This window comes from Anguilla rostrata, chromosome 14, assembly GCF_018555375.3.
Source record: "Anguilla rostrata isolate EN2019 chromosome 14, ASM1855537v3, whole genome shotgun sequence".
Taxonomy (NCBI): Eukaryota; Metazoa; Chordata; class Actinopteri; order Anguilliformes; family Anguillidae; genus Anguilla; species Anguilla rostrata.
This window is the reverse complement of record NC_057946.1, coordinates 26848807-26861461: the sequence shown is the minus strand read 5'-3', so window position 1 is coordinate 26861461 and position 12655 is coordinate 26848807. Positions and strand designations below refer to the sequence as shown.

Genomic DNA, 12655 nt, shown 5'->3' with positions numbered 1-12655 from the left:
CCTTCTCCCTGGGTGCCCACCAATTACACATGGCCCTGTAGGGCTGCCTGGCACGGCCCAGCATGGGCACGGCCAGCACGGGCACAGCCTGCGTTCGATGCCAGACCGCGGGGCCCGTCCATGCACTGGCACAGTGCCTTAATAGGGATAGCCGTCCAGCAACCCATTTGTCTGCATTTTAATAAGGTGTTTTAAAGCCTGTATTGATTTTTTAAATAATAATTCTTGGTGCTAGTCAGTTATGTCATGCAACTGTGCTTCAAATGTGTCTCACATAAAATGGCAGGTAGTAGTAGTTATAATTTCAATGGTTGTTCACAAAAGAGAAGGTAGGTTGTACTGTACATAGAGCATACATCATACAAAAGAGCACCAATTCAATGTCAGGCATAAAACCCTTTTTAAAATGGTGAGAAACTGTACATGAAGCCAAAGTTTTAGCTTTTCTGTCTGCCCCAGAAACAGTGCTCAATATGCTCAATTTCACAGTCCCAGCTGACTTAATTAGAAGCTTAAGCTGCGCATTGAATGGCGTGAATTTCAAAAAAATTTTCCCCGAAAAAAGAGTGTTTCAGATTTTTCCCCTCATCCTTTCCCTCTCTTCTGTCATAGAGAACTGACTCGTCTCATGGCGGTGTAGTGGTGAAATAACTTAATTGAGTCGGGTTCAACTAAAGTGAGAATGGCGTACGTGCCCAGACGTGAGGTGTGAGACCGGCCAATTAACAGACAGCAAGTCAGTGCTTAAGGGAATTGCATGGTGATAGGCTGCATTCCATAATTTATTCAAAAAATTCTGATGTCTATTTTATATGTTTAAAAAAAAAGTGAAGTATCATTTTTTTGTGATGAGGGTTTCATTTATTTGGATGATGAGTACAGAATGGAGCAATTCTTGCAGCTCAAGTCATAAACAGTGTACGTGTCTTCCCTTAACCTTTGAGTTCAGTATGGTGTGAATTTCTGAGATAAAAAGTCATAACTGGACTTTTAACTGAAACTGATTTTATCTGTGGGAGTTGTGGACTATTTTAACTGTTCGTTGCTTTTACAACTGAAGTAAATGGTTCTGCACTTAAACTTCCACATATTGTTCAGCTGTGTGTGCTGCCCAAACAGACATGCCGTGGAAAGGTTTATGAGATTTTTTAAATCGAATATAAAGAGAACATGTATATTTGTAGGAAGTTATACTTATTTTGGACACTGAGGTCTAGATTCAATCAATATTTGTCCTTAGATTTGACTTTAAATTAAATGGAAATCTCCACTAATGAGTTGAGTGATTGGTAAAATTAACTCACCAAACGGAGTTTGTGTAGAAAAAGTGTAAGGCTTGCATTTCCTTGTGCTGTAAGTCAGCATTAAGGACAGATGTTGATTGAATACAGGCTCGAATGTTTGATGCCAGTTCCACTCGTTGGGCATTGATGACAGACTGTATGACTTTGTGCGTTGTATAAACAGTAAATCATCTAATTAAACACCTCGTTAGTATTTGCTACAGAATTCACTTTTGCTGTGATTGATGGCTACCTACAGCACAGAGCTACATTGATGAAGTGCTGGTTCTCCTGTCAGCTGTTAACCTAAGAGTGGAGCCTGTTTCCGCTTTTGTGGGATGAGTGAGAATGATGTGTGGGGTCTTGGTAACGAAGACCAGCGAACTGTGCAGCTGTGACAATTAGAATAACTGATGCATAAAGCCTATTAAATATCAATCTAAAGCATATTACGATGCCAAATAATCGTGGCTCGATTATTAATGGCCAAAAACTAGTCAGTTTATTAGCCATTAACGAGCTAATGGGCGATAATGAGTTGCTGTGTCAAAATCTGCCTTGTGCGTGTCATCTATGTTCTAATGCCATTGCGTGACATTAGCCTCAGATTTGGGTAAGGAAGACTAAAGCATTAGCCATTGGTGTAGTGGTGCTTATGCATCTCACGATCTGAAATGTACCTCATGACCTCTGAATCTAGTGCAGCTTTTGGACCGGATAGTACCTCCTGGCTACGCGAGTTTTAGAGGATGCCCATGTCTTGTCTGTACTCTCCAAGCTAGAGAAGGGGGCAGATGTGGTGGGACAGGTCTGGAAACATGTTTGTGAAATAGCAATTAGATAAAATAACAAAACAACTGAACATGTGACTGCAACTGGAAATCTGGTGGAAATATACCCGGTTGAATTAGCATCGCCTGTGAATATACTTGTTATGGCTGAAAGACAAAACGTTTTGCATACTGTATCAGCAATATAATTAATAAGCAAAGTGTTCCTTACATAGAGTGAAGGTGACAGCAAGCATTTCAAGCACATTTTCTTGAAAAAAATATATAGTGGAATTATAAGATACTATATTTACTTTTAAAGAAATATTCAATATTTTAATTCATGTACAAAAAATATTAATTATAACAAGTATGATTATCACTGTGATATGCTTATACAGCACCATGACACAGATAAATCATTTGTAAGCCAGTCTATTAACTGAAAAGAAGCAGTGTAATTTGACCAATACAGAGAACATTTTAATTTATACATTAATTGATTAATAATATGTGTAGTGGGGCAGCTGGTGTGATTTAATAATGTTCAATCAAATCCTGTTATGAAGGTTTCCAACCACTCTTGAGTAAATGCATATTACAGCATGTAATTGATTCTCCACACCTGCAGGTTCATTTGTTACAACCTTGTGAATCCCATGTCGTACACATTTAGAAGCCTATGATCAATTCAATATAACAATATGCTTCGGTATATGGTGTTGTCAGAGTCTTATATCCTTATATCCTGAGGGGAACAATATTTTGTATTTTTTTATTGCATTTCTGGCTGTGTTGTACTTACGCCACAGCAGATGTCTAAAATTATTATGGCAAGAAGATACCTCAAAATAAGGGAATCACAACTGCCAATGAGGCAGTCACATTCTGTAATTGTGCGGTATCATTCGTGTTTGACATTTTATAATGCTAAAGACAATATCTTTATCTTTTATTATATTACAATAAAATGTATAAAACTGTTTGTATTGTGTTTTATTGGCCTTGTTTCCTTGCTGATTTTTGTGAACTTGTTATTAATAGTTATTAATTAATTAAACAGCATCAAACATGATTATTTTCTTGTGGAATCATCAAAACATAAATTCAGACTATGTAATCTGTGTATGTGTGTGCATATGTGTGTGTGTGTGTGTGTGTGTGCCTGTGTGAATTCATGCCTCCGTGGTTGAGTTGGAAAGGTAGGATGGTGATTAGCATTAAAGACCTTTGAGTAACTATATTTCAATTTATGGTGCGATAATTCAAATGTAATATTTAATTCTGCCACTAGGTGGAGTACACATACTATACATAGAGCGTATTGAATTTTGATATTGAATTACTGTATGACTGTTTTGACTTAAAGTTCAAGCCTACTGTACTTATTTTTGCAAACAATACTTCTAGCAGTTACTGAAGACAAACTTTGGCTTCAAAGAGCTTTTTTAAATTTCGTAGTCAAATGAAATGAACGAATGTTTACATATTTTTTACATATGAAGGACGTTTTTACAAACATTTACATGGGTAATCTTCCGTTTCTTCACCTGAGAGTTGCACTCGATTAGAGTGAATGTGGCAGCACTAACGAAACTCCAGGAATAATCCAAATTGTTTGTGTTCTGCTTCTTTTTATGGACCTCTGCTTTGTTTGACATGGCGTTGGCTGTCAGGGCAGTTGAATAGTTTCTTCCCTGCAACTTTAAATATCTAAAGGTCAGATCCCCACCAATGAAAAACACAATCACACCCTCTGAGTTTAAAACCATTCTTTGTCAGAAAGTGATTACAATACATCTGCAATTTAGAGCCAAAATGTAGTACCAATTAGATTTTCTATTATACAGGTTATTCAGATTGTTTCGTATATTTATTAAGGGAAATTCTGTTTCTAAGTGCTATTTATCCAATTTATCCTTTATTTTTCTCCACATTTATCCTCAACTACATTTTGTTGTTGTGCATCAAATAATTTGAGTGGCAATAATATGTAGAATTTCCATAAATAGTATTAAGTTATGCATCAAACACAGATTTGAATGGAATGTTATGGCCTATATTTGGGTTTATCCTTAAGAGAAGCAGGAACTGTGAAGGGTTAACAAAAGAAGCACAGTGGGATTGAATTTCACATCTTTAAATGATCCATCTGTATAACTGCCCTGACGGCTCCTGCCATTTTGACGCAATGGCTTCAAGGCATTGTATTTTATTTGCCAGAACCATTATATGATCCTATGATCCATGTATTTTTTGCTTTTGAGAATTATGATGGGACAAAGAGGGAAAGAGGGAAGAATCGAAGTATAATCCAACAACAAAAGACCATTGATAGTCAAGTCTCTCGATTGCCAGCAAAACAAATGTGTGCATCACAGCTCATCTGACAACACGTGTTGTCAAGCTCTCACACCCTCCAGCACCACAGCTTTGTAAGTGTTACAGGGCACGTGCAGTACAGCTTTCCAGCGTGTGCTGTGGGGCTATATCGTGCGCTTAAAGTTGCAGCTCAAACGCTCGTGCCCTGGATCTAAGCCATAAAGACAGTTGGCCGCTCCGTGGATAAACACGGCAGCGGAAGCGGGAGCCTCACGCGAGCCGAGGGCCCCGGTCGCGTCCAGCGAATCGGCGGCCTTGTTCTCCCTCCGCGCGCTTCGGCTCCGCCCAGCTCTGGGGCGGCACCAGCTGTTATTCATCACGCCCAAAAACGGCCCGGCGTTCCCAATCAAAAAAACCTCCGGCCTCCGCGGCCCCCGTTCGGGCTCCCCCCCCCCCCCCCCCCGCCCTTCTGAGATAATTCGGACGGCCTGACAAGACTCCTCCGTGCTTTAAGGTAAAATAAGGGGTTTCTTGGGCCGACCCCAAGCCACCTTAACGACACAGGGAGAGGTTTAGACCCCGGCTGTGACGCCGCAGGTGATGTAATGATTATCAGAGCGCACGCGTGATTTCCGTGGACAGTTTTTAACGGGGGACAGCTGATTACCGGTTCCGTTTGTGACTGTGCCCCCGAGGGTGCTTCTCTTCACCTGAATGCGAGAGCACGCATCCTGAGTCATGGGTGTGCGTTCAAACATGGGATTCTCGCTCAGCACTGGTGACACACACAGACTCTCTCCCATCTGAGGCTGGCTAAGGGCGTCCTAAAAAGGTCTGAGGCTGAAAACACTGAAATTCAGAGAGGACAGTTCAGGGCCTGATTTACTAAAACCATATGCACGTGCAAAACCTTTTAGCACATGCAAAGCCAATAACACGACAAATGACTGGTCATGTGTTACGACCCCATGGGTCTAGGGGTGCATGGGGTATGTAACTTGATGTTAAATGGCCGGGAGATGTTAATGCTGTAGATAAGGTAACAACAAAAAAAACACAGACAAAGCAGCAACTCAGTGCACGGGTGTTTACTGTGATAAACAAAACGGTGCAACAAACTACCAGACATATAACAACCCAGACACACACTACCAGGGTCAACGGACGCTGGATGTTGCCAAAAGAACAAACAAACAAGCTAGCTAAACCAGAGAGTAAACTAATCTAGTGTATCAAGTACACAAACAAAAGGCCTATCTACTCTAACTAGCAGACTGAAATACAATTGGTTGGCAATCACCCCTAAGGACTAGTGAATCTATACAAAACATAGCCTACGGGCATATGTACAGGAGCCCCCAGTCTTACCTGTCCCAAGCCTTGGAAGTGTACATAAAACAAGACAAGTTCAAATGAGGTGTTAACATACATAGTCAAAGACATAACACAGAGCAAACAGTCAGACATCCATTGTTACAAACAGGTGGGGTTTTTATAGTAGATGTGGCGAGTTATGATTGGCTGTCCAGAATTGACACGGAGGGTGGGGCTTGGTGAAGGTGGGACTTGGTGGATGGTGACTGACAGGTGAAGGCAGGGAAGTCCACACAAAAAAAACATGGCACGTAACACTTCCCCCCTTAAGAACTAACTTAATACATTTATTCATTTATTTTTAAGTTAGTTAACACACATGGTAATAGTATACACCACTTCATTCTAAAATACCAAAGTAGCCTACATAATTACAGGCGTACACACATTGTGCCAATTCCCCCTTACCTATACACAATTCAATACCTGACATGATATTTTCATTTTTTTTAACAGTGGTGTTACCGCACTATTACACACAAAATTTATTCAAGTGTTTAATTATTCAAAACTACGAGACAACGTATCAGCCAGTACATTGTCAGTCCCTTTAATATGGCGAATATTTAAATTATATGCCTGTAGAATCAGCGACCAACGCATAAGGCGCTGGTTCTGATTGTACATTCGCGATAAAAACACTAATGGATTATGGTCTGTAAAGACCTCGACAGGGGTAGAACTCGAGCCAATGTACACCTCGAAGAACTGCAAGGCTAATAACAACGCTAGTGCTTCCTTTTCGATGGTGCTATAGTTTATTTGGTGTTTATTAAATTTTCGGGAGAAGAAACAGACGGGGTGATCAATTCCATCTTTATCTTCTTGTAGCAGTACCGCACCAGCTCCTAGAGCGCTTGCATCAACCTCTAACTTAAACGGTTGCGCAAGGTCTGGAGCCGCGAGTACAGGCGCACTGCATAGCAAAAGCTTAACAGCCTCAAAAGCTATTTGGCAGTCTGAGGTCCACACAAAAGGTTTCCTAATACTAAGCGCACTCGTTAAGGGTGCCACGACAACCGAGAAGTTCCTACAAAAACTCCGATAATACCCTGCCATCCCGAGGAAACGGCGTAACTCACGCCTACTAGTAGGCGCAGGGAAACCAGCAATGGCAGCAACCTTTGCTTCCAATGGCCGAACTTGGCCATGACCCACTTGCTTTCCCAGGTATGTTACTGTCGCTTTGCCAAACTCACATTTGGCGAGATTCAGAGTTAGCGTTGCTTTGGCCAACCTCTCAAACACACAACGCAGTACGGAAACATGGTCGGCCCAATTATCTGACCTAATAACCAAGTCATCTAAATAGGCATAACAATCTGAAATACCCATAAGTACTGTATTCACCAGCCGCTGAAACGTGGCCGGAGCGTTTCTAAGGCCGAAGGCTAAAACGTTATATTGGAGGAAGTTATCGGGGGTAACAAACGCTGAAATCTCAGACGCGCGAGGAGTCAACGGCACTTGCCAATACCCTTTCAACAAGTCAAGTTTTGTGACAAATTTAGCGGCACCAATGTTATCGATGCAGTCCTCCATTCTCGGTAGGGGATAGGAGTCTGGCACCGTAACCGCATTGACTTTTCGAAAGTCAGTGCAGAAACGTGACGTTCCATCAGGTTTCGGCACAAGAATACAAGGCGAGCTCCATGGACTAGCACTGGGCTTAGCCAAATTATTTTCTAGCAGGTATTGCACTTCCCGTCTCATAGCCTCACGTTTTGTACTATTAACCCGATATGGGTGTTGTCTAATAGGGGCGGCACCGTTCACATCAATGTCATGATGTGTTACGGTAGTCTGCGAGGGAGTATCACCAAAAAGATTTGGAAACTCATGTATTAAATTAACAATATCAGACCTTTGAACATCTGATAAGTGAGCAAGGTGGGACGACAATTCTAACAAAGTCTCCGAATTGGTGAGTCTAGCACACTGCTGAGGGGCGTTCCGAAGCACGAGGCCATCCTCATCCTCTGTACAATTAAAACTGGGGTTACTAGGTACAGGGCTAATGCTAGAAACTCGTGACACAGGCAGAACTTTCTTCACATCCTTCGACTGAAGTGTCGTCCTAGAATTATATGCCTTAAGCATATTAATATGGCACACGCGTGACTGACGCTTACGATCGGGTGTTTGAATTACGTAATTGCTTTCACTCAGTTTTTCTTCTACAGTATAGGGACCAGAAAAACGAGCAGACAAAGCAGATCCAGCAATCGGTAGCAAAACTAGGACCTGATCACCAAGTTTGAAATTGCGATCAACAGCCTTCCAATCAAAACGACGCTTCATTTTATTCTGACACACAGAGAGCGATTCTTTAGCAATGGAACAGGCATGATGCAATTTCTCTCGGACCTGACTAACGTAATCCAACACATTAGGCTTTATATCCGAGTCATATATGAACTGATCCTTTAAAACTTTTAAAGGACCCCGAACAGTATGCCCAAACACTAGTTCAGCAGGGCTGAACCCTAACGATTCCTGTACCGCTTCTCGTAAAGCGAACAGAATGTATGGCAACCCTTCTTCCCAACAATTTCCAGTCTCCAAACAATATTTGCGGAGAGCCGATTTGAGAGTCTGATGCCAACGCTCTAGTGCCCCCTGGCTCTCAGGGTGGTAAGCACTTGCGATCTGATGCTTAATAGCTAGAGACTGCACAAATTGTTTAAACTGATTCGAGACAAAGTTAGAACCCTGATCCGTTTGGATAATTTTAGGGAATCCAAATATAGAAAAGAACTTAGTCAGTGCTTTAATGACGTTCTTGGTAGTGATGGTGCGCAATGGAATAGCTTCCGGAAATCTAGTCGCGATACACATTATAGTGAGCAGAAACTGTTGACCAGACTTTGCCTTAGGAAGCGGACCCACGCAATCAACAATTACATGCTGAAATGGTTCACCAAGTACTGGAATTGGACAGAGCGGGGCTGGTGGAACAACCTGATTAGGTTTTCCCGTGACCTGACAAATGTGACAAGACCGACAGTGTTTTACAACAGCACTTTTAAGTCCTGGCCAAAAGAAATTCTTTAACACGCGATTGTACGTCTTGGAAATTCCCAAATGACCAGACCATGGATTTTCATGTGCCAACGCTAATACCTGTGGTCGATACATGCCAGGTACAACAATTTGAAAAACCACACCCCATTCGGCTCCCTTAGTTAATGAAGACGACCACTTCCTCATTAACAACCCATCATCTATAAAATAAGCAGTCGACTTTTCTTTCATCACAACAGGTTTAACCACCATCTCAAAACACTTACGCAAAGACGGATCATTTTCCTGAGCAGCAACAAGTTGTTCGCGAGTGACAGGCAATTTATCTGAGGCAAACTCTAGAGATAAGGTAAGAGATTCCTCTTTTTCACAAAAATCTTGAGGTTCAACCTCTGTACCTACCTCCGGCTTTACACGTGGTACTTCCGGTTTGGTGAGAGAACTATCCTCAGTAAAAGTGGACGCTAAAACAGATTCTGATAAATCAACTTCCTCACCCCATTTCTTTGATTGAGCTCGAGTGAGCACGCAAGCAGGGAAAACACCGGGAAGTGATCTAGACATGTCAGAGATGGGACATGGTACGGGGTTATTTAAAACTTCGAGTACTGGACGCACTTTACCTCCGGCAATATCATTGCCCATAATGAAGTCCACGCCTGGTACAGGTAAAGCGGACCGTACAGCCACATTAAAATAACCCGTGACTAAATCAGTCTGAACATGTACTTTGTGTAAGGGAACGGTAACCAAGGCCATATCAATGCCCTGAATTACCACATTAGCACCACTATATGTCACGTCCGATACGGCTATCACGTCGGCTAACACGAAGGATTGCGAAGCTCCCGTGTCTCTTAAAATCCGCACCGGTTTTTGCTCAGTCGGATCACCGGAAAGGGAAACAAAACCTTCAAAAATAAACGGCTCAAAACCTTCTTCAGGTTTACTTTCAAGACCGTTTAAACACTGAGTAGTTCGAGGAACAATTCTAACAAAGCCTGTAGGCTTAGCTGAGGCAGCGGTTTTCTTTTTCAAAGTGAAACAGTTAGCAATAACATGCCCTACCTTATGGCAGTAGAAACATTCACGTTCCTCTTTAGACCGTGGGGGTGACATTTTGGAATCTTTTGGAGATTCGTTGTCTTTAGAACTGCGGGACGCAACAGACTTAGCTCCTTGGGTGGAACCAAACACAGTCTTATGAGTGAGTGCAAACTCATCCGCAAATATCGCAGCTTCAGACAAAGACATCACTTTTTGTTCGTTTAAGTAAACTACAACACGTTCCGGAACACAATTTTTAAACTCTTCTATCAAAATTAATTCACGAAGAGAGTCATAATTATCAACTTTACTCGCAGCACACCATTTGTCAAACAGAGTTCCCTTTTCTCTGGCGAACTCTACGAACGATTGGGCGGAGGTTTTCTTTTGATTTCTAAATTTCTGTCGATAGGCCTCCGGGACCAACTCATATACACGAAGAATAGCCGCTTTTACCACATCATAGTTCATGCTATCCTCAAGAGTTAGTGTAGCCATTACATCTTGTGCTTTTCCAATTAGTTTACACTGCAGCAAGGTTGTCCAAATTTCTTTGGGCCAGTTAAGAGCTGCTGCCAAACGTTCAAAAGTGCTGAAATAGGCATCTACCTCAGTCTCCCTGAAAGAGGGTAATGCCACATGTCTCCTGACATCATAGCCAGCAAAACCAAGCGGTGGGGACGTACCTGGGGTAACCACAATGGAAGTTTGCTCAGTAGCATTTTGTAACTCCAGCTGCCGCATCTTAACCTCTGTCTCTAATTCCAGCTTACGCATAGCTAACTGAAATTCCTGTTCCTGTTTTCGTGCCCTCTCTCGTGCCTCAGTATCTGCCTTACGAGCCTTCTCCTCAGCCTCGAACTTCAACCGGGCGAGACGGATCTTTAGCCGGGCATTACTACCCGACCCACAAGAACTCGGCGAGTACGCCTCAAACCTGGGCAATGTAGGTGGAGGGGTAGTTGGAGGAATCTCCTCTTTCACTCCTACCACAGCAGAACCACCAGCACCCCGAGGGGACTGTGGACTCGCAACAGGCCCAGTAGGCGACACGTCAGGCTGGACAAACGGACAAACAGCAACAGGCGAGGCAAGAATTTTGAGTTCCACCAGTCTCTCCCTTACCCGCGACTTAATCTCTCTCTTCCGGAGAGCAGCAGACACCACAAGACCCACGTGCTCTGCAATTTCCAGCAGGTCAATCTTACGGCACAGATCCAGTGCCTCATCTGACAGATTGCTCAGAAAGTCATTGACATCAAACGAAGTCATTGTCCTAATACTGCACCACTGTACACACAATGTTATCTTTACAGTTAATTTTTTTTGTTACACAATTCAGCAATCCCGGACGAGCCCCCAAATATGTTACGACCCCATGGGTCTAGGGGTGCATGGGGTATGTAACTTGATGTTAAATGGCCGGGAGATGTTAATGCTGTAGATATGGTAACAACAAAAAAAACACAGACAAAGCAGCAACTCAGTGCACGGGTGTTTACTGTGATAAACAAAACGGTGCAACAAACTACCAGACATATAACAACCCAGACACACACTACCAGGGTCAACGGACGCTGGATGTTGCCAAAAGAACAAACAAACAAGCTAGCTAAACCAGAGAGTAAACTAATCTAGTGTATCAAGTACACAAACAAAAGGCCTATCTACTCTAACTAGCAGACTGAAATACAATTGGTTGGCAATCACCCCTAAGGACTAGTGAATCTATACAAAACATAGCCTACGGGCATATGTACAGGAGCCCCCAGTCTTACCTGTCCCAAGCCTTGGAAGTGTACATAAAACAAGACAAGTTCAAATGAGGTGTTAACATACATAGTCAAAGACATAACACAGAGCAAACAGTCAGACATCCATTGTTACAAACAGGTGGGGTTTTTATAGTAGATGTGGCGAGTTATGATTGGCTGTCCAGAATTGACACGGAGGGTGGGGCTTGGTGAAGGTGGGACTTGGTGGATGGTGACTGACAGGTGAAGGCAGGGAAGTCCACACAAAAGAAAAACATGGCACGTAACATCATGGTATTTGTTTTGCAACAATCACTCGGTTATGATAATGTGTTTAGTTTTGTGGGTGCTAAAAGGTTTTATACGTGCTAAAGGTCTTCGTAAATCAGGCCCTCACTGTATTATCTGACACCATCTGAGCTCGCCAAATAATTTGAGTGGGTTTTTGGGATGGGATTATTTCAGTTGCATTTGGGAAAACAGACTGACATGTTCGATTCTCAGGGCTAATTTATATCTCCTCCAGTGACACTAATACAGTGCAAAGGGTACTTAAGGGTAGGGGTGTAGATGAAAATTCGGGGCCCCCTGAAAAAATTATTGCTCTGGGTCCCCTTTTTGTAATTAAACAATCTGAATTTTTTAAACTGTGGGCCCATAGAATTGTCACCAACTTTCACTCCACTAGCGACGGTCCATCTTAAGGGTAATTATTATTACCTATCGTTAAATCTTTTTATTTTATTAAAAAGATGAGTCAACAGTTTGAAGACTAAAATATATCTCATATGTTAGCGTATGTGTATAGGGTGAAATTATGTGCATATTCTGGAAGGCAGTGCAACTGCCTTTGAGAAACTCAAGATATATATATGTATATATTTCTTTGGTGCTTTGGTTTCCTGTGCAATAGCTGTTCGGTGTGGTGTGGTTGTCTATTTTCTCTCAAGGACAATACATAGCTGAGAAGCCTTATGCTTTCGTCTTTTATCTGTCTACTGAAAAATCAGTTGTTGGTAGTTCTCTGCTTGAGCAAGAAGCAACGATGCACCTACAAGCAGTCAGAAAATTACGCGACATA

The 12655-nt window shown here is 42.2% G+C and overlaps 1 long non-coding RNA gene across 1 annotated transcript; it reads right to left on the bottom strand.

Annotated features, from left to right (window-relative positions):
- Positions 1–5448: 5448 nt before the first annotated feature.
- LOC135239696 (uncharacterized) lies at positions 5449–10820 on the bottom strand. Its single transcript, XR_010325462.1, has 2 exons — positions 9040–10820; positions 5449–7986 (listed from the first exon to the last, which is right to left on the bottom strand). It is a non-coding gene; the product is annotated as an uncharacterized LOC135239696 (long non-coding RNA).
- Between the last annotated feature and the right edge of the window lie 1835 nt (positions 10821–12655).